The sequence below is a fragment of the Podarcis liolepis genome, assembly GCF_965112155.1.
Source record: "Podarcis liolepis genome assembly, chromosome: 3".
In the NCBI taxonomy this organism is placed as follows: domain Eukaryota; kingdom Metazoa; phylum Chordata; class Lepidosauria; order Squamata; family Lacertidae; genus Podarcis; species Podarcis liolepis.
The window spans coordinates 39,203,395-39,225,426 of NC_139557.1; the positions used below are offsets into that span (position 1 = coordinate 39,203,395).

A 22,032-nucleotide genomic window follows, 5' to 3' on the forward strand; every position below is an offset into this window, starting at 1 on the left:
CAAAATGGCATAATTTGCAGCCCTGTGTGATATAGATGTGGCTGAAATATACCATTCTAAAATGCAAATGGGGAATGAAATGTTTGAGCTTAAAGAATTCCCTATTTATAGGAGTCTAGTATGCAAGAGGAGGGTGTTTGTTTTTTTTAACTTTGTGGGATACCATTTAGATATTTAGTCCTGCCGTGCAACAGGGATATATGTCTATTGCTTTATACAATAGCTGTTGGATCTAAACATTCTGGGTGTAAGACTCACCTCTTTCTTGGAGGCCTTGGGCAACTCATTCAGTTTCAGCCTCAGCAACCCATCTGTAAAATGGAAATAACAAGCTTTCATGTAGCTACGTCCTTTAAATTTGGTCAGACCCAGATTATCTATGAACTTGAAACTGGCCACCTCTGCAATTTTTCTTCCTCCTGTATCTTTTTAAATATATGCTATTTTTTATTTTATTTTTTTAAAAAACTGTATTCAATGCAAACATTTTTCACACCAAATGCTCTAAAATGCATCTATGTTAAAACAGAATCCTCCCACTTACCAGTTCTGCGTCTGTCTGGAGCCCCATATGTTAGATGTAATGCAAAACATGTTTGCCAATTTTGTAGTAATAGCTGCATCTATCTATTTATCTTGCACTCCACGTACTAAGACACTAGCACTTGAACTGTCATGTTTCTTTGCCAAATGTTTTTCAGTTTTGATAGGAGGACATTACTGCTGCTGTAGTGGAACAGGAATGAAGGTGGGGATGCAGCCCTGAGGCTTTTCTTCTTCTTTAGAGCAGGAGTGATGATGTAATCTGCTGCCGGAGTAATTGTGGGCTCCCCTTGCCCTGGCAGGTGAATGAGGTGATAATGAGGCTTTCAAGTTTCAGTGTTGTTTGTGGCAAATTAGCATGGAGGAAGCCAGAGAATGAAGAAAGTATCTAACAGACTTCTTTCATGGAGTTCCTGTTTCATGCTATCAGTTTAAAGGGTATCATCCCTTTGCGAATTTGTCTGCATTTCTAATTACAAGCTAAAGGTTGGATTTCAGCTGGCTCAAGATCTGTGCAACAAGTCAGCATTTCTAATTAACACCTTTCTGCAAGATGTCTACATTTCTAATCAAAAGCTAAATGTTGCATTTCAGCCAGCTGAATTTCTTTTTATAAAGCTCAAGGTATTTTATGAATAGAATCTATGCAATCAGCAGCAGCACTGAGTGCAGTCATGACACATGGTTGTTTAGGGATGTGAAGCCAAAGTCTCCCCAGGATTCCACTATACCACTCTGTGCATGCTCATTATTCTATTATTGTCAGCTAAACCTAATAAACTGGATGTTATGTTATATACTGCTATACTGCTGCTCTTTGGTGTGCGTATATATATATATATATATGTATGTATCAAAACAGATGTCTACATTTTTGGACTTGACTTGTTGTGCAAAGCTATGGGGGCTACCATGATGAGCTCCTGCACTTTGATATTTGACACTACACCAGAGGAAATTGTCATATCATGAAAGGAGGCTCACTGTCGATCCAGTGATGTGGATATCTCTCTTTAAGAGGCACCAACAGATTTGGAATGAAAATTCATTGATGAAAGGAAGTGACAGGGTAGAGTCCTGAGCTGTGGCAGGACAGCAAAGGCAGCTAGGGGCAAAGGACGTGTTCTGGGAAATAGAAGCAAGTTATGCTGGCATTCACAGAATCATAGATTTGTAGAGTTGGAAGGGATATTGAGGGTCATCTAGTCCAACCCCCTGAAATGCAGGAATCTTTTCCCCAATGTTGGGCTCAAACCCACAACCCTGAGATTAAGTCTCATGTTCTCCCAACAGAGCTATCCCAGGTTCAGCTAAGTTTTACTCAGCAGAGACCCACTAAAACTAACAAGGGTGACAAAGTTAGGTTCATTTATTTCAGTGGGTCTACTCTGCATAAAACTTAGTTGAATATCACCCTTCATACAGAGGCCCACTAGGCAGGCTTGCGTTGAATATCACAAATCTTTGTTCTAACAAGGACACTCTAGCAACTGTCTTCACTGATGAATGCAAGAACATCACAAGTTGGTAATAACGTTGCATCTGACCATGAGAATCAAGATATCTAATGGAGCATTTCATTTGGGTCTGTTTGTTCTGTAAACTGGCAAACACACAACTCATTGACATTAATGGGAGATCACAGAAGGAAAAGAAGCATTTACAAATTAACATTTGTGGTGCAGATCTGAAAGGACAATTTTGCCCCAAGCTTGAATAAAAATGAACTTTAGGGGAGGGTGCATGACTTTGCACCTCAGATGCTACTGAGGAAAATATCAAGTTGTGTGAATCACCGCCTGTCAACCATTTGGTTATTCTCTTAATGCCCCCAGTTCAAGATCTCAGAGAAGACAGAAGCAAGTCTACAAATCTGGTAATGGTAGTTACCATTACCATTAATGGTAATTAATAGTTGGTAGTCTAAAGAAGCAGAAAGGGAAGCTTGGGTGCTTGTTGGCATGCAGGCCAGGAGAGGTATATGTGATTGCTCACATCAATCTCCAGCCTGGAGAGTAAACAGCGATAGGAATCTTCCCCAAGGTACAACTGGAAAACAAGGAGATCATTCAAAAATACAAATTGCTGTTCAGTTTACATGTGACAGCCTTCCGGTAAGGAAGATTTCGTGACTAATTTAGGAGAAGAGGAAGGAACAAAGCAGAAAGTTTGTGCATTCCTCCCAAAAAAAGAAGGAACAAAGTTTGTTATTAAAGCAAAAACCACATGTGTCCAGATGAAGTATGCTCTATCCTGCAAAAACTCATGCCACAGTTGCAGTTAAATGCTAATTTGCCTGGTTTCCACGCCACACTAAGCCAAGGTCTGGTTTTGCACCAAAGTGCAGACTCTCTCAGAGGAACTGACATCCACTTTCTTCCTTTCTTCCTGGTTTTTTCTGCTGCTGCACCATCTTCCACTAAACCAAAGGTTGACCTTAGCGTTGCCCAAACTCAGGCTTATAGTATGTCCTCCCTAGACGAACCACAAGCTTGTCACAATTTATGGTTAGTCTCTTGAGTCTGGGTTTGGATGGCACACTAAGCCAAATTTGGCTCAGTAAAGCATTGCAGCAAATGAGGACCAGGGAGGAACAAAACAGCTGTGAGTTCATCTCTTAGAACTCAGATTTCTCCTAAGCTAAGGCTTAGTGCAACATGCAAGGCAGGCCACAGCTTTTGTTACCAGAGCCTAATGGAAATCCTCTTGTAGAATTCGTCTGTAGAGATTTGCTGCTAAGGAAAACACATTTCAAGTAGTGCTGCTACAAAACTACACATTCTCTTCCTTCCGCTACCTATTTTTGTTACGTCACTTGAAACTTCACATTATTACATTTATATCCTGCCTGTCCTCCAAGGAACACAAGGTTCTCCCCCATTTCATCATCCTGTGCTAAGCTGAGAAACTGAAAATGCTAATTCCTATATTCCAGAAATTTGCGCATTGAGTTATTTATTTATCTATCTATCACATAAACTGTGTTCTTTTACTATTTATACATGTAATGCATTGGCACCTTCCTCTTCCTCTGGGGAGCTCTGAGAAACTTGGGTGGAGCTCCCAGGCACTGTTCAGGCACTGTTCAGAAGAAGAACTCCTTAGCTTTATGAGGTGGCAAGCCTGAGGTGGTATTCATCTAATGCATCCTATCAGTGCAAGGATGCATCAGTGCGCAGCAGGGCTTTCCCCCTCTCCTCTCCTCAAATCTGCTCCAGAGAGTTAAGGGAATCCCTAGAATGGATGGGGGGAGAGGGGGAGGAAAGTGGGGGTGGCCCTTGGACTGATGGGAGACATTACTCATGACTACTTTGGATATAACCATAAGCTTTGAATATCAAGGACTAACAGTTCCAGAACAGGAATGTGGCAGAATAAATGAGTCATGCCTACCGAAAATGGCTTGAAATCCATCGTGTTTTTGCAAATGACATGCAAATCATTTTTCAAATTAGCTCATTAGCTTCCCTCAATGCTGATAAGGTTGTTCACCATGCTAGATTTCCATAAAATCCAGTTTTAGAGTTGCTTCTGTTCTGTGCCCCAGGGAAAGGAAAATTGTTGTTGGAAAGGGATATACCTAATCCAAACCAGGTACTGACTCTCCAGTCTCACTCCATTTCTTTTCCTTTAGTCTCTTTTGCATCTACACACACACACGCACAGGTATTTGTAGTATCAGGTGTCGGTAGCCTGTCCTTATAACGGCTGCAAGCCACTCCTTACCTGGCAATATATAGGCTTAATTCATTTACCTTTCCAAGTGTGTCCTTATGAGTCTAGGTTATCCTACTCTTTTCTGAAATCTTTCTGGCAATCTGGTGCTGTGAGCTGAATTCAGCCTTCCAGGTGCAGTCAGAACAGATTTACAGCATGCAATTGTCACCACCTTGCTTTTCAATGTGATACTTTCACAGCTTCTTTCATTGCATTCCCCCTCCTCTCCCTTGGCATACATTCTTGCCAATGCACTGCTAAGATGAGCAATTTTACCTTCTGAATTTTTAATCATTGCCGCTTTCCATCTTTAGTTGTCTGGTTAACTATGGTGTGTTTTAATGTGTATGGGTATTACTGAAGCGAACAGCAGAGAGGGACATGAGCCTCCCCCAGAGCAGGGGCTAATGTATCTTAGTCCAGTTAATGTCCCTGATTTAGGGCTAAGTAAAATGTTAGAAATTTCCTATATAGAAAACACCTTGAAGTACCAAGAAGTGGAGGGGGGAGTGCAAGGTGCACATAGATCAGCACACAAACTTGTGTTTTTGTGTTCCCATGCAGGCAAGCTATAGCCAATCTTAATGAAATAGGTGCATATGTAGAATTCAGAATTAGTTTAAGCTGGAATTGATGTAAGTCTGGATGTTTGGCTCATGAAAGGAAGGAAGGAAGGTTTTATTAAGTGAGGTCATTTCTCCACCAGATTTTGTTTCTAAAAAGGAATCTGGGTCTTGAGAAGTCAGAGTTGACAAAGCTACAGCTCCTTTTATCTTGGACTGCTTTTCTGCTCTTGCTAAACACCACACCATTTAGTCACATCACGTTAATTAACTACCTACCTCAGACTAGATTACCAAATGTTAGCAAAGAAACAAAAAAAGTCAGCATACTGAAAAGCAGTAGAATAAGTGTATTTGCACACATGCACACATGCACACATGCACACACGCACACAAAACACAAAAGGAAGGAAATCACATTAGAAGTACCTCACTTTTGAGTTAACAATGTAGAAAAAGTATTAAAACAACAAGGCTGTGCTGGTCAATGTTTGGGGCAGCTGGCAGCAAAGATCCAATTGAATGAAATAATATTATTAAATGGTAGAAGATATTTACAAGAGATGAGTGAAGATGTAATTAAGAGATGAGGAACATGTATTTGACCCCAGTTGCCTTTATGGTTTGAACATTGGGAAGATGGAATGGTCTCCACATGTAAACCAGGGCAAAGTGGATACTAACGACAGGAAGATAAAAGATCAAGTGAAATACCAAATATAAGATATAAAACAGAGGTCAGCAAACTATTTCAGCAGGGGGGTGGTCCACTGTCCCTCAGACCTTGTGGGGGGCTGGACTATATTTTGGGGAGGGGGGAACGAACGAATTCCTATGCCCCACAAATAACCCAAAGATGCATTTTAAATAAAAGGACACATTCTACTCATGTAAAAACACGCTGATTCCTGGACCATTTGTGGACCGGATTTAGAAGGCGATTGGGCCGGATTTGGCCACCAGGCCTTAGTTTGCCTACCCGTGGTATAAAACTTAGATTTAAAATGCAAGTTGTGGAATGATTAACTTGCACAAGGATGGAGAAGTGGTGATTAAGACCACAGGAAAAGCTGATACTTGCAACCTAGGTTATAAAGTCCTGAAGAAAAGTGGGTGCTTTATATGAGCAGCTTCAGGTAGGATTGTGATATTGTTTAGAATGATGAATGCAATTCTAAGGTGTTTCAGTTAAGGTACATGCTTAATTTCATTAAATAAGAAGGAAATTTGTTAGAAAAATTGCATTCCTGTGGTTTGATGTGCATTAAAATTCTGTATTTGCCAGCCTTCCTTTCTAGATGCAAATATCAATGCTCATTGAAAAAGAAGATTATAAAACCTGACTGCTTTATAGTATATGTGATTCTAGATTACGGTACTTCCTTCAGCAAAATGTTCAGAATGAAACATCATAAATGGGCGGGGAGGTAAAGAAAACCAAATAGTCATATTGATTTAAAGTAAACAAAAAAATGTTTAATAGGAAATACAGTGGTACCTCGGGTTACATACGCTTCAGGTTATATATGCTTCAAGTTACAGACTCCGCTAACCCAGAAACCTTGAGTTAAGACCTTTGCTTCAGGATGAGAACAGAAATTGTGCTCCGGCGGCGCAGCAGCAGCTGGAGACCCCATTAGCTAAAGTGATGCTTCAGGTTAAGAAGAGTTTCAGGTTAAGAACGGACCTCCAGAACGAATTAAGTACTTAACCCGAGGTACCACTATAGATGAAAAAAGACTGGGGGAAAGGATCATAAATATACATAGCAGAATTGTAGCACCCTGCTTGTGGTTAACGCTTAGCTGGAATGAAATATTCAACGCAGCAATAGAGAAATTAAAATAATTATTTATTTGTCAGACAAATAAATGAGAGGCACAGTGGTATATGGTTACCAAGCTCTGGCCTGCCCTCCTGCCATTATGGCCAGCCCTTATATTCCCTTAATCCAGCCCCCTTTGCTCCTCCTGTGGCTGCCTCTGTCCAATCAGCCTGGTTGGATTTCCTATTGGCTGATTGCTATAACCAATCCTAAAAGATACACTCATATCCTCCTGTCCTTATATGGAACACAAAGAGCTATATATTGTTACATCTATAAATGACAAATAAGTAGTAATATATCTTACATGTGTCTCAACAAGGAATCTTAATTACCAGCTCACCTCTTGCCCTCCTTGCCCTATTGCCTTCTAAAACAAATGGTTAATCTTAAATTTTTATCTTAAACATATGTCAAGGATCTTGAGTTTCACATCAACATTGAAAGATCTCCTTCATTTGAAGGTTTCCAAACAAATGTCTGACAGCCATATATCAGGACAGCTTAGATGGCGTCTTCCTGTCTGGCAGGGGGCTGGGCTGGTGGCTGACTTAATTCCAGGATAAAATACAACTCTTACAACTATATGAAATAAGAATCTAGCATTTGTTAAATCCTTTGCATAATTACATTTAAGCCAATATATTTCATACATTATCATAGATAGCTTTTTAGAAGGATAAACTTCCTAAAAGTAACAAGGAAGGAACAGTTTACAGCCTCAAAATAAAATAGGAAAAAAGCCTCTTCCCCTGTTTACACTCCCCCCCTTCTCCAGCCTTTATTGCCCTTAAACTCTCTCAGTTTAAGAAAGAAACAGCTTTAAAAAGACTTCCCAAAAATGCTTTCTTTCTGGCAGCCAGATGCTTCTCCATTTGGTCTTTAACCTTGGAAAGAAGATCTGGCTCATTTTACTGGGAGGCACATTGGCATTATTTTACTATTTACTCATTCCTAATTATATTTATCTCTGCCTTTGTTATCTTCTGTAACATGTAGGGTCAGTGTCCTTACTCAGTCTGTAATTTCAGCTTTTACGACTTTGAGAATTGTTTTCTGCTATCAATCAAGGGGCCCCTTGTCTAGGAAGAAAACACTGTCAGTGTTTTCTTAAGCAGCTAGCCTTCTTGCCTGGCATGAAACTTTTAAAAATCTAAGCCCTCTTTAATATACAAGCCCTGATCAAACATTAATAAAATGCAGGCTTATGCCTGATGCCTCAGAATGGGTGAGAGAAAAACATTGGCTAAGTGTTTTGGAACTTGTCTAAATATATATGTATATTCTTCCTATTTCACATAAGGATGATTGGGAAAAATATGTAGGCTCTATTTTAAAATATGGCTATCCTTTCAGGCTTTTGCTAATGTTTACTGCCGATCAAAATCTGTGGTTTAAGGAAGGAAGAAACAAATAGGATGGCTAAAGCCATGTAGCTGGCTGGAGAAACCAGCTCAGAGCTCTTCATATACTGAATTCACCTGGAGAAGAAAGACTAGCAAAGGCTTGGTTACCTATGTCATCCCAAGGTGAGGGGGAGTGACATAGGCAAAGCCTTGCAGGACAGCTTACTCTGTGGTTTTAACCCCTTTATGCATTTCTTAGATTCAAACATGCTGGCTATATGAGGCGGGTTACCCTACAGTGTACACATACATCTCTGGAACAAGAGAGAAAGCCAAGGGAAAGCAGCTCTTACACTGCTGGTATCTTACACTGGTATCATGTGATGGTACCCCTTGCTGCTTACAATGTTGAGGTTAAGACCTACTTAGGGGCTCTAAATGCAGGTTCGTTGGGTAGCAAAAGCATCTGACTTAAAGTTAATGGAGTTTTGGAGGTCAAAGTCTTGAGCATGTTCTCAACAGACAAAAGAATCAGTGTTCTTTTTAAACCCTCATTTCAATTGCCAGCAAAGGATGAGATTTGTACTCTTTAACAGTTTGAGTGCTAAATAAATGTTATCCATTTTATGGAAGACATAAAGAGTAGGAAGCTGTGAAGTTCATTAATTATTTTAATCACAGGAGCCATTTAACTGGCAACGATGTAAGATACAGAATGATGCATACTCAAGGACATTTTGTTGTAGCGTATGTAGAATTATATTAGCTCAGCCGACCAAGGTTTTAAAAGCTTAAATTATATTGATTCCCCAGTTATAAGAATATTCATCAACAATATAAACTACAACCAGGAAACTGAGAGCTCTATAAGACGATAGAAATCCGTGGAAGAAAAGATGATTTCCTATGAGGATGTATTTGTGTCCTTGCACCCTGACACAGGTTTTCCCTGGCATCGTCTACTGAAGAAAATGGCTCCCAAGTTAGGGCGCCTGTGATGGAGAGTTTTTTGTGTCTTATACAGTCAGATCTGGCTCTGCCATGTGGTTGGGGAAAGCGATGTTGTTGTTTTTTCCAAATAGCGCCATAAGGTGGGAAGAGATGAAGGCAGGAACCATTATTTAAATACTTGGCCCTATTGGGTGGTGGCATTGGGGCTGGGCTTCAGGTGGCCAAATATGTTAGTCCAGCACCGCCTATAATTCCCTGCGTATACTTTGTGAACTCAGAACTGCAAGAGATCAATAGGACATCTCTAGGGCCACTTCTGAGATTAACCCATTCACAAATGAATCTACACAATTTGGACCATGCTGTGCCACATACAGAGAGGATGTGCAGCGTAAAGGTGGGTGTGCCGTTCTCAGAGGGCAAATAGCTTGAGCATCACTAAGGCAAACCAGCCAGTTTACTTACATGGGCCCAGAGGCATGCTTGGAAAAATGAAGATGGAGTGCTTCGCAGCATGTGTGGGTGCCCAATACACATGTTTCTTACATAGATTTGAGCCCCATTGTAGCACTCTAACCATTGCATCACTCAGGACTGATTCCATGGCACTTGACCATAGGGCTATAGATGGCCTAATTTCTTCTTGTTTCGGAAGAGCCTCTTACACAGCACTTCTGAGTGCCATGCAATTTTTTTGTAAGGGTTTTTTTGCCAGCATTTTGATTCCTGATATCCAATGGGTTTGACTGATGAATGTTGCCACAGGGAGCAAGTAGGTAGATCAAGCCAATGCTATTTTAGAAATTGCCTATTCAGCTGCAGCCACCCAGGGGAATAAGAGCAAGCAGAACATTAAATGTTTCTTTTGAATGGAATATTTCACAGCACTGAAAGCTTCACTTTTGCCAGCCACTTGTTCAGACCAAGTTGAAAAAAGAAGAAGAATGGAAGGTGCGTTTGACGATATTATAATGACCCAAGTGACCCACAAACTGGCTGCATTCCTCAGATGGCTTACTCTGGAGTAATGCCATTTTTCAGAGGGCTATTCTAGAATAATTGCTTTCAGGATGCTCTGAATTCTTTCTGCTATCCCTGTTCTTCACTTGCCAGGGTTCTCTTGCACTGCTTAAGGTTTTATTTCATATTATGCCTTATATAGTTTTGCAGCATCTTTAACTGCACACATTAGTCTCCTCTCTGAAAATACATTGAATAATCCTGGTCCTCAGATAAGCACGTGGTGTTAATCTCAGTTCGCCACGAAAATTAGCAGATTAGTCGTATTCTCTTTCTGATTAATTGCACAAAAGAATATCCCTTCCAAATGTTGAATACAGATGCTTAGGAGCTTGCATGGCATTCCATTTCCTTCTGCTGCACGAATTCCTTTTTCACATCCCTTACTGTCAGTTGCATTTCTTTTGCCAAAAATTATGTTTCTTTTTGTTCACATTTGGGCAAGATGTCCATTTTTTTGGAGGGAGCCTTCTTGTCTTTGCTAACTTCCTATATAAAAGGCAAGAATATTTGTTTCTGTTGGCATTTTCCCTTTAGAAGATAATTTGGAATGAATGAAGCCTATATATGATTTTTTAAAAAAATTGCCTCTCTAATATGCCCAGCCATCTGTTAAAAACAAAAATGCAGGCACTGGGAATAATTTGGGAACAATTGGATTTCTTTGAATCCTTGCAAACTAAAAAAAATAAAGGACCACCATGAGTAGGATTTTATTCAGTTGCACAATTATCAGTAGATAGAAAAATATGATTTGGATAAATTGAGTCTATCTTAGAGGCAAGTAATTTTAGAAAGTATTGTACCACACTGCATTTGAAATAAAATGGTAATCACTGGAATCAACTGTGCCTGGCAGGCTGGCATAAAATTCCCCATGAGTCAGGGGTTGAAACAAGTTGCTGGCATAACCTAACCACTTTTTTTTTTTGCACAGCTTTAATTTATATAATGCTTTTTTCATTACATAACCATGAACAGTTGTTTCCCCTCCCCCTTAAATTCCAATGTTGATGACCCTGGCTCTGCAAAATCTACCCAACTCCCAGTCCATTTAATCAGAGGTGTACATGCATTTTCACTGGCAAGCCCTAACATTATTTCCCTCTCTAAAACTATGTTATATCTGTCAAGGCGTCATCAAAATGCCAAGAAAAAGCAAGTGGATCATGCATGAAAACCAGGGCGATTGACTTGCTGCTGGAATTTCGTGAGCTGCGAGTTTGAATTAGTGTGTTTTGCCATCACTGTGCTGCAAGCTTGGAGGGGGAAAATGATAGGCAAAGGCTTTCACCTGATAATACGTATTGTGGATCTTGTGCTTGTTATGAACAAACCATATATAGAATAAGAATCTGTGCAGCCTTCTCTCTCCATCTTTCTCTCTTTCTCGCGCACACAGTGTTCCATAAGGTTAAGAGCCCAGTATTCCCCATTTTGCTTCTCAGTGAAGCAGTGCATTCTTGAGTGCTGATGCCAAGCATTCTTCTCTCTCCATGCTGAGAAATGAATCATTTGACATTTCAGCATGCTGATGTGAGAGGCATGGATACATTTTCCCTGTGGTTCTGCATCAAATGTTGGAAGCTGGATTGAACCTGTTGAGAGACGTAGGCAACCTGATTCCTAAGGTGTAGAGAGAAAAGAGCCTCCGGGGAGCTCGATCGTCTTGACTGCACATGTTTTGCTTTGTGACCTTTTCATAAATGGGAAAAAAGCAGCAGCTTATGCAGGCAGTACAGGGTGCCATCTTTCCCCCCTGGTGCCTCTGCCTCCACCCATCATCCTTGGTGCACAACACCTGCTCCATCAAAAAGGTTTTAGGTGACCTTCACTTCAGATGGTATTTGGGCATGATAGGCTGGGGATTGTTCACAATTATCCCTGTTGCCTGTATAAATGTTCATGAGCCTCTCGGGAAGATCAATAATAAGTGAAAGCAGAAATGATTCTTTACTTAATGTACCTCCTTCTCCAGATTCCTCACTGTTACAATACAGCAGCATACACTGTAGCTGAGAACGAAGGAACATTAACACATCTCATGTCCTAATCTTGATCTATATACGGTTGTCCTTTCAAGTGATTTTTAAGAACCCATTTAACTTAGGTTGCCAGTAGCTTTGTGTGAAGGCCCTCGTATATATTTTACAAAAACGCAGGAAGGTTCCTCCACATAGTAACTCTTCTTCTCTCCTACTTCTACATTGTCCCCCTCTGTACTTTTCAGTCCATCTCCTATGAATTATAGCCAGAGAAAATGTAATGCATGTACACACTATAGATTGTAATGGGAATTAAACATACGGTACATAACTCCACGTCACAAGATTGCATCTTGGTACTTTGCAAGCTTAGTAGAGAGTCAGTGACCCAGCCACAGCTCTAAAGGCAATGTGTTTTTCTTTTTAAAAAGCAACATCATATTTGTGTCCAAGAATGCCAGTTGAATCTGGTTCCTCCTTTTCCAGTCCCCAGTCCCTAGAATTAAAAGGCATTCATACTCGCTCTCATTCTGAGTCAAATGAAACTTCTGACATCTACACACTGGTGTTGCAGAATATGCTAATTTGCTTCCACTCCATGGTTCATGCCAATCTGTGCTGTTTGCTACCAATTAAACTTCCCTTGCCCCAAACAGCTTTCACCTTTAACATGTTGGTTTTACTTAGCTTACAAGTCTAGAGGCTTTCCTCAAATATAAGGCTTTGGCCCTGTGTTTTTGTATTTATGTTGCAGGGAGGGAAATCAAAGGAGATTCGCTTGTATGCAAATGAGCATTGTGGCCAATGCAGATTTCACATTCACAATTCAAAAGTGAATAAAGCAACAGCTGCCATTTAGAGTGCTTTCATGTGGGAGTTTATTGTGGAATCAGTGCTGCTCACCGCCAAAACTTTTTCACAGCATCCACACAACACTGTTCTCATCAAAATGCCTTTCTTTTTGCATTTTAAGTACTCAATAAAAAAATCTTCTTACCTCCAAAAATCCAATATAAGTAAAAGATAACCCACTATGCACCCATAGTCACCACTAGTGTGGAAGCACAGTACATTTTTGTGTGCATGTGAGAGAGATGTTCATCATGTTCATGGCGACATTTGGAGTTGGAAAGTGTATTATTATCATGGAGCTAACTGGTAAAAAGACCCCAATGTCACTACTGCCATTGTTCCAGTTCCTTCAGACATTGCAGGGTTTAATCATTTTGATGCTGGAGCCACAAGTCTGTCCTGTTAATTGTCTGCAGGCAGTAAGAAAGAGCCAGTGGTCACTGTTGCCATTAGTGTCAAGCTGAGTAGCAACTCAGCTGGCCTCCATGGGGCAGTTGGGCATGATGACCAATTAGGGGGGGATAGGTGGCAGGAAGTCCATTCTACAACCCGGCCAGGTCCAAAATATTCAATCCCCTTTTCATGTAAGGCAGGCCTATTGCCAAGACATAGGCTTGCCAGCTTTGAGAGCCCAATAGCTTGAGGCAAGCATTCCTGCACAGGCCAGCCCACGTTTCACTCAATAAACAGGGGGGCTCTAGCATCTGAGACCATAAGTTTTCCTGACACACACATACAGTGTGGCAATCTACAAAGTGGTGGACATTGAAAAATAGGATATAGATTAGCACCTTGCAGAATCCATTAGGCGGAATGAATGATTGCCCCTCTTTTAACTTCCTTTCTTTGCTATGATGCTCAAGCTTTTATCTTAGTTAATTGCTGCTTGTATTTTAATGAGCAAGAAACAAGGGACAAAGTAAGTCCCTTCAACGAACTCCTCTGGTGTTCAAAGAAAATGTCCTTTTCCTTGATAGTTGATCTCTGGTTGCATTTTGTAGGCAGCGGAAGGATTGTGAAGTGGTATGTGACAGAATAAGGTTGCTTAATTAAATAGAGCAAATCTAATGTTTTAATGCTCGGTGGGATGAATGGTGCTATTTTACTAAACCCTCTTGCCATTTAGAAAATCCCCCTGGATTTTTCTCCCTTTTGAAGATATAGATTATAACATCACAGTACAATGCCTGGCTGTAATCTATCTTGTTAAACTCTAAAGGCAGGTTTGTTCCAATCTTTTTGGAAAGAAGAATTAAGCTGATTAAACTGGTGCCTGAAAGAGAGAGAGAGAGAGAGAGAGGAGAGCAACACCACACAAGAAAGCAAAACAGAGACAAGAGGTAAAGTCTCAAACTGGTACTGAAATATGCTATTATCTATTCCGCCAGGCATAGCACATATCACTAATGCTAGGTTATCCACATTCAGACATGGCAGAGCTGGACAATCAGTGCAAGCTGCTGAAAGGTATACTGCACCACCAAGACCATGCATGACTCTAGTGATACTAGCATATTCATGAATACTCCTAAGTTCAAAACCTGAGCAAACCCCTCCATAAATGGTTGAACACCATTGGTCTGAGCCAAGTCACCATCCACTAACAGCACTAGTCTGAAGTGAACTTCAGCTTAATAACTCTCGTCCAGTCCATTACTGCAATCAGACACCCACTATCACACCTGATGAAGATGAAAAGGAAAAATAAAGTTGTGTGTCATCTGCGCATTGTTGATAAGATGCTCTAGAACTGCAGATGGCCCCACTCAGTGGTTTCATGTACTGTACATATTAAATAGCATGGGGATGATGACTACCAAACCCGTAACATACATTCCATGAGATCAAATCTACTAGCACCACCTTCTGAGATGACCATCCAAGTAGGAGTGGAATCACTACAAAGCAGTGCTCCCCACTCCCATCTCAGAAGGATATCATGGTCAATGGTGTCAAAGGCCACTGGGAAGTCCAAGAGAACACAAGAAAGCCACACGCCCCATCTCCCTTCCAACATAGGTAATCTCGCACGGAGACCAAGATGGTTTAAGTACCAAAACCAGGCTGAAACCTAAATTGAAATGGATCCAGAACATCAGTTTAATCCATAGGAGCCAACTCATACGAGCCGAGGGGGCTTCACCCCCAATAAAAAAAATTGAGGGGATACCCCCACAAAATTCATGGGCATTGCCATTCAAATGGTGTGCGTGAACCACATCATGTGATCAATTATGCAGAGCATGGCTTCTGCCCCCCCCCCATATTTTATTCATTTTGGCACCTCTGGTTTAATCTAAGAGGTATAAATCTATAGATATATACTGTAGACAAAGATATAGATATAGTGCATCTGTATATAATAAATCAGTATATGAGAATGGTTTCCCTCTTTTGCCATGTTTTTGGTGTTGCCAAAAGTAGTCACTACGGGTGGCCCTGACTCAAGACATCATTCTGCACAGCGCCTCACAATCAGCACTAGGCAAATGTTTGAGAATTATATTATTATAAATGTAATACTCCATGTGCTTATTGAAACTATGCTCGCTATTTGCCCCCCAAAGGTGTTTAACAACCTATTTGGCATACCACGTTGTACATTTATTTAAAAATTAATAGCCCCTACAAAATTGTGATAGGAATATAATTTCTAGGCTATTCACTGCTTTCCTCTTCTAGTGAAATAGTTTAGTAACAAGTGGAAGGAGAAGGGTGAAAATGTGTTTAGTTTGCATCAACTTGCAAGCTAAATGCTCAGGCAGAAACTACTGGAGCGTTTTCCTCCCTCTGAGTTAATTTCTTTGAAAGGATACTGAGGACCTTATCCTAAAATATCATTTCTAGTTACCCTATGCCATTCCATGCTGAGCCATTTGCTGAGCAAAAACATTATTTTCAATCGCATGGCTAATGAAATGTGCTTTAACATGACAGCAAATTGCCTTAGGATTTGAAAATTACATTGTCTACAGATTTCATTTGTGAGAAAAGGTCAAACATTACTAAACTCATAGGAATATATCAACAACTGCTAGCATAATTGTTTCCACACTATGAATAAATCTGAACAAAAAATTGAGTAAAATGGGGGAAAGGTTTAGATTAAATTCTCTTTTAAATCCTTTCCTAATTACACATATTTTGTTCTGTATTCTGTTAAATTGACCCAGAATGTGTTATTCTTTCAGTGCTCCCTAATCAACAATAAGCAAGAAATGTCCTTTATTTTACTGCCAGTTCTTCAGGAGAAATTACTTTAAAATAAGAGCTGGGATGCTGGTTTTTATTATAGCACTCCACTCAAATTCAAACTGAGTCTAATAACTATATTCTCACTTATGCTTGCTCTATAATGAACAGGGTGGACAGTGTCAATTTGAGGGCAGAAGTGAACATTCCAACATTAGACTGTAGGATCCTGTAGGATCTGTGACTTTGGAGAAGTTAGGCTGGAGATAAGTGAAAGAGGCCAACCTCAAAATGCAGAAGGAGCAGTGGCAGACCTTGGGGGTCTTAAATTTCAGGGACACCCTGGACATAAATAAGTACGTGGCAAGAAAAGGCTTTCTCAAACCTATTTTAAGCTGCAGTCCTAAACACCCTCACTAGAAAGTAACTCCCAGTGAACTCAGTGGGACTTCTGTTGGAGTCAATATGCTTAGGACTGCACTATTAACAAAACGAAAGCTAAGCTCTGAACTCAAGTCTGTGTATTAGAGCAGCGGCATAATCATAAACCTTCAGTGCCAATGATTTGGGAAGAGGGGTTGTCCTGTGAGGCAGAGGCGTGTCACACTGTTAAGTTGTGAGTGAACATATCAGACGACGCAGCGATTCTTCAAACAGCTCTTGTTTATTCACAGACCCAGAACAGAACTGAACTGAAGGGTTCAGCCAGACTGCTTATATAGAGCTCCACTACAACGCAACAGTAACAACTTTCTGTAACTATCCAATCACTGAATGTCACTTTCAATTCCTTATTTGCATATGTGGACCTGAGTGAAAACTATCTACAGTATCCCCCTGCTGGCCCAGGGTGAGAACTTCAGTACATCACACACACAAGAAACTTTAGAGGGAGAAGGGAGACAGTAGAAAGGAGGCAAATTCTATGGCATGGTCATCCACAGCTCCTAACTCTGCTTCCGTAACAGTCATGGGTAGTTGAGCTTCTCTCAACCATGCATATTTGCAAAAACCCCAAGGAAGTGAAATTTCAAGAAACAAAATCACCCCAGCCCACCCTACCTGCTTTGCGTTCTTAAAAGATTAAGGGCTTGCCTGCCATGCTGCATCTAAAACACTGAACAGGCTTATACTGTCAATGTTTGTTTGCTTTTGCATGTGAAGGAAGTAATATTACTTTAAAGGATTGCAGGTGCGTTCTGAAGAAAAGATGCCTCACCAGGAGGAGCCTAGGGATATTATGTGGATGTGCTAGGTGAGCATCTATACTTTCTTGCTGCTTAGCAACATCAGTGGAAAGCTGGTCATTGTATGCCTCTGACCACATAGGCCAAGGCCCTGAGCTTATGAACCACATGCAAAATCCAATAAAAGCTCCCTCTGCTTCCCAGAAGCTAGTGACTGGTTTATTATTATAGCATAATGCTAACATTGTTTTGCCTTTGTAGCTGGCAAGGAAAAAGCAGGCACCAATTTGGGGAGATAAATATGGTCACAATTTTTATTGACTATTTGCAATCAACAGTTGTTCATCTGAAATCAGGGAATATGGATAGGGGCAAGTTTACCCTCTCTTTACTTTCGTCTGCCTGTCTGTCCATGCCGCTAATGTCCCCAATGTACCCTACTCACCTTGGGTGTGAGGTTTCTGCCTATGCTGAAGCTGTGTGTGTGGACCTACAATTAGCTAAAGAGTCATTGATGTCTCCAGCACTTGCCCATAATCGGCTGGATGTATCCTATCCTACCACACCACACCACAGACTATGGGTGCCTCCCCCAGGTACTTCTGGGGAAGACCCCTTGTTGTGTTAGTGCCTATCCTCACCAGCAAGGGACCTTATCCTCCCTCCCTCCCCTTCCACCTTCTATGTCATGGTAATTATTTTTTGCATCAACCATGAGCCATTTACATACCTATAAGGCAATATGCCTATTTTTTATTTTTGCTTGTACATATCACACTAAATTGTGGTTTTGTAGGCAGTGCTACCATGACCATGACATGAATGCAAATTTCTCCATCTACGTTACCAATTTCCGCTGGATCATCTGAAAATACTTAAGTATTCTTAACCCTACTAAAAGAGTGGTGTAATTCCCAACCATGAGCGTGTTTTTTGACCATATATAATAGACGTCAAGGAGGATGGTAAAGATCAAGAAGCGGCAGAAAAGCATCAGGTTGCCTGTCATTCAAAAATGCACTCATATTATTCTCTTTTCTTTTGAAATATATTTCCTGATTTATTGTAGAGCAGTAAAAATGTTACAAGCTGTTTTCAGTGCTATCTGGGATTTTCAATTGGTAGTAAAAAGGAATATTGAGAACAATCTTATAGAGCTGTATAAATACGTACAGGGCAGTCCATTTGAAAACAGATATGCAGGATAGCATAAATGCTACTGTTGTCTCATGCTAGCTTCATTTTACAATGTACTTGCAGTTTATAGACTGTATACAAACTGAATAATGCTAGTATTTCACTGATATATTCTGCATCTCTATCTGTTTCGCTTTCATGATCATCCACAGGGAGCTCTCTGTGGACTCTTTATTAATATAATCACTAATAATAATAACAGAAGCAGCAGCATTTATACATCATCCAATAGCAAGGCTCTCTGGGCTGCTTACAAAAACAACAGAATATCAAAATATAAATCAAAACCTTATATCAGAACATAAAATCCAGCATAAAAACCAGTAGAGAATAACATCGATACAGAAAAACCTTCAATACAACAAGGTTCACAACAGCATAAAATATTTTAAACAGATATTTAAAACTTCAGAAAGTATTTTCTTTTTTTAAAAAAAGCTTTAAATTATTTTTAAAAGCTTGAGAAAATAAGGACTTCACCTACATCTGTTGTTAAAAAGACAACAAAATAAGCATAAAATGAGCCTCTCTAGGAAGGACATTCGACTACTAGGCTCTATCACCATTGAAAGGGTCCTTTCTCCAGTAACCACTCACTGCACTTCCTTTGGGGTAAGCATATAGAGAAGAGCTGAAATGTTGAGGTGGAGGTAGATTATATGTGGGCGGTGGCAATCCAGCCTCAGCAGAGGATGATTTAGGGCAGTGTGAGCGGTTCCACCTCACAGGGAGCTGAGCCTAGAGCGTGCTGCAGGGCACCATAATTATGACATAGTGAATTGAACAGAATGGAAGACTAGAGGCAGAGGCACGTGCCAAATTTTGGCCTCACACAGGGCACTACTGAAATTTAAAAATCCACCCCTTGCCCCGGGCCGTTTAGGATGTTAACACAAACAGTTTGAATTAAGCCTGGAAATAAACTAGAAGCCTGTGTGGATAATGAAGTACTGGTGTCTATTCACAGTTGTCGTTGTTTAGTCGTTTAGTTGTGTCCGACTCTTCATGACCCCATGGACCAGAGCACGCCAGGCACTTCTCCTGCAGTTTGGTCAAACTCATGCTGGTAGCTTCGAGAACACTGTCCAGCCATCTTGTCCTCTGTCGTCCCCTTCTCCTTGTGCCCTCCATCTTTCCCAACATCAGGGTCTTTTCCAGGGAGTCTTCTCTTCTCATGAGGTGGCCAAAGTATTGGAGCCTCAGCTTCACGATCTGTCCTTCCAGTGAGCACTCAGGGCTGATTTCCTTCAGAATGGAGAGGTTTGATCTTCTTGCAGTCCATGGGACTCTCAAGAGTCTCCTCCAGCACCATAATTCAAAAGCATCAATTCTTTGGCGATCAGCCTTCTTTATGGTCCAGCTCTCACTTCCATACATCACTACTGGCAAAACCATAGCTATACTGACCTTTGTTGGCAAGGTGATGTCTCTGCTTTTTAAGATGCTGTCTAGGTTTGTCATTGCTTTTCTCCCAAGAAGCAGGCATCTTTTAATTACGTGACTGCTGTCACCATCTGCAGTGATCATGGAGCCCAAGAAAGTAAAATCTCTCACTGCCTCAATTTCTTCCCCTTCTATTTGCCAGGAGGTGATGGGACCAGAGGCCATGATATTGGATTTTTTTATGGCCATATTTTGCGTTCTCCTCTTTCACTCTCATTAAAAGGTTCTTTAATTCCTCCTCTCTTTCTGCCATTCACAGTAGGTATGGGCAAATCTGTCAATTTTGGTTCTCATTTTTGCTGTCTTAAATCCAGTTCTCCACATTTTCATATTAGGCATTTAACTTGGATGGTTTATAATTACAGCTGAAATTATTTTTAGTTGCTGCTTTTAACTGTTTTTTGTTTGTTTGTTTATGTTCTATTGTTCCTGGATATGTAATAAGCCAGACTTGGAATTTATTTTCATGGAAACCTTTTAAATAATAAATAAACACATTGACAGGAACAAAACGGAAACTGCGCGTTCAGATAATTTACACTTACGTAGCTACATTTCTAGGAACCATTGGTCAAAATTTAAAACTATCTGTAACTTTAAAAAACAAACACATGACACCCCTCATATTAGGAGGAACAATGTATTCTAACTATTCCCTGCAGCATGGAAAGAGCAGCTTCTTGCTAAAAAGTGAGGGAAAAAGTCACCCTTGACAGCTTGACTCCGCATTCTAACCATATACGTTCTGAAATTTAAGTGGAAACAATTCAGTGGAGACTGGAAGCATGTCTTTTTCAGAATGCTGTTCAAAGTGCTGGACATCATACTAGAAGACATATTTCAAGGTAAAAAAAAAAAATACTCAGGGCAGCCTTTGCAATAAATACGCAAATTTAATAGCGCTGACAACAGTTGCATTTTAAAATACTTACCCAATGTGAGGCATACATCTAATGTTTTAAATATGAAAAATTAAAAACCTGTCCAAGCTGCACAGGAAAAGGAGAAAGAGTGAGGAGAATTGTGACACCTGTCATGTCTATTTGCAGCTCCTTTTTCTTCCTCTCTAAGTCAAACTGACAAGGTTTTGGATCTGGAAAACTGAAAACTCTCAGACGGAAATGCACAGCCAGAGAAAACGAAACACTGTGAAATCTCCTTTTGCACATTCTCACCATCCGAGGGTTATAAAATTAAATTAGTCTAAGGGCTGGAAAGTGTTGATTGGTCTCAGTTCTTAAGCCTGTGTCTCTGGGGCAGGTGGGGCAGCCATGATTAATTGAGCATGTCTGAACAACTTGTCTTTCAGGGAGCCCAAGGGAGGTGTCTGGCTCCAGTTCTTGAGTAGTGTGGTTTAGGAATACCCGTTAACTGTCCAAAGGGAGAAGGGTGAAAGGCAGATGGTGAAGAGCAGAGAAAAGTTAACTGTGCACACTGAGAACAACCTAGCACCTCCCTTCTGCTCCCAGACCCCGGGTCAAAGACAGTGGTCAATGCATCCACCTGACTGGGCCCTGTGCAAATAAAATCCAAGCTAGTAAGAGCAGCTAGTGAGGGCGGATGCCACACCACACAGGGTCTCCTGCTAATGGAGTCACACTTACTAGGAGGGAGAAAGGAAGAAGCATGGCAATCTAGCGCTCCTACCAATGTGCCCACACGGTACCAACCTCCCTACTCCCTTCCTCGCCCTGCCAGTAAGCTGCACCACAGCTTCCCCATTGACTGCTCCTGCAAGACAGTAGTCCTAGCTCATCTTTACTGACTCTCTTAATGGTCTAAGTGCCAGCAGTGTTATTATGTAGGCCTGTTCACACATCATGCAGGCCTGCCCAATGGACACATGAAAGGGGAGCAGGAGGATGATGATGGTTGTTTATTGGATTTCTTACCCACCATTCACTATAATGTCCCAGGGCGGGTTACGACAACATAAAAATACAAAATAAGTTTAAGAAACTACAATCAGAAAAATAAAGTGGGCTTTAAAATAAAGATACAGTGGTACCTCAGGTTAAGAACTTAATTAGTTCCGGAGATCTGTTCTTAACCTGAAACTGTTCTTAACCTGAGGTACCACTTTAGTTAATGGGGCCTCCTGCTGCTGCTGCCACGCCGCCGCTAAGCGAATTCTGTTCTCATCCTGAAGCAAAGTTCTTAACCCGAGGTACTATTTCTGGGTTAGCGGAGTCTGTAACCTGAAGCGTCTGT

At 40.7% G+C, this 22,032-nt stretch overlaps 1 protein-coding gene across 2 annotated transcripts in view; it reads right to left on the reverse strand.

Annotated features, from left to right (window-relative positions):
• B3GAT2 (beta-1,3-glucuronyltransferase 2) overlaps nucleotides 1-22,032 on the reverse strand; it is a 148,125-nt gene that overhangs the window by 83,779 nt on the left and 42,314 nt on the right. For both annotated transcript variants that reach the window (XM_083497400.1, XM_083497401.1), the window contains exon 3: nucleotides 259-311. The gene's annotated coding sequence lies outside the window, so the exon portion shown is untranslated. The remainder of the gene's footprint in view (nucleotides 1-258; nucleotides 312-22,032) is intronic.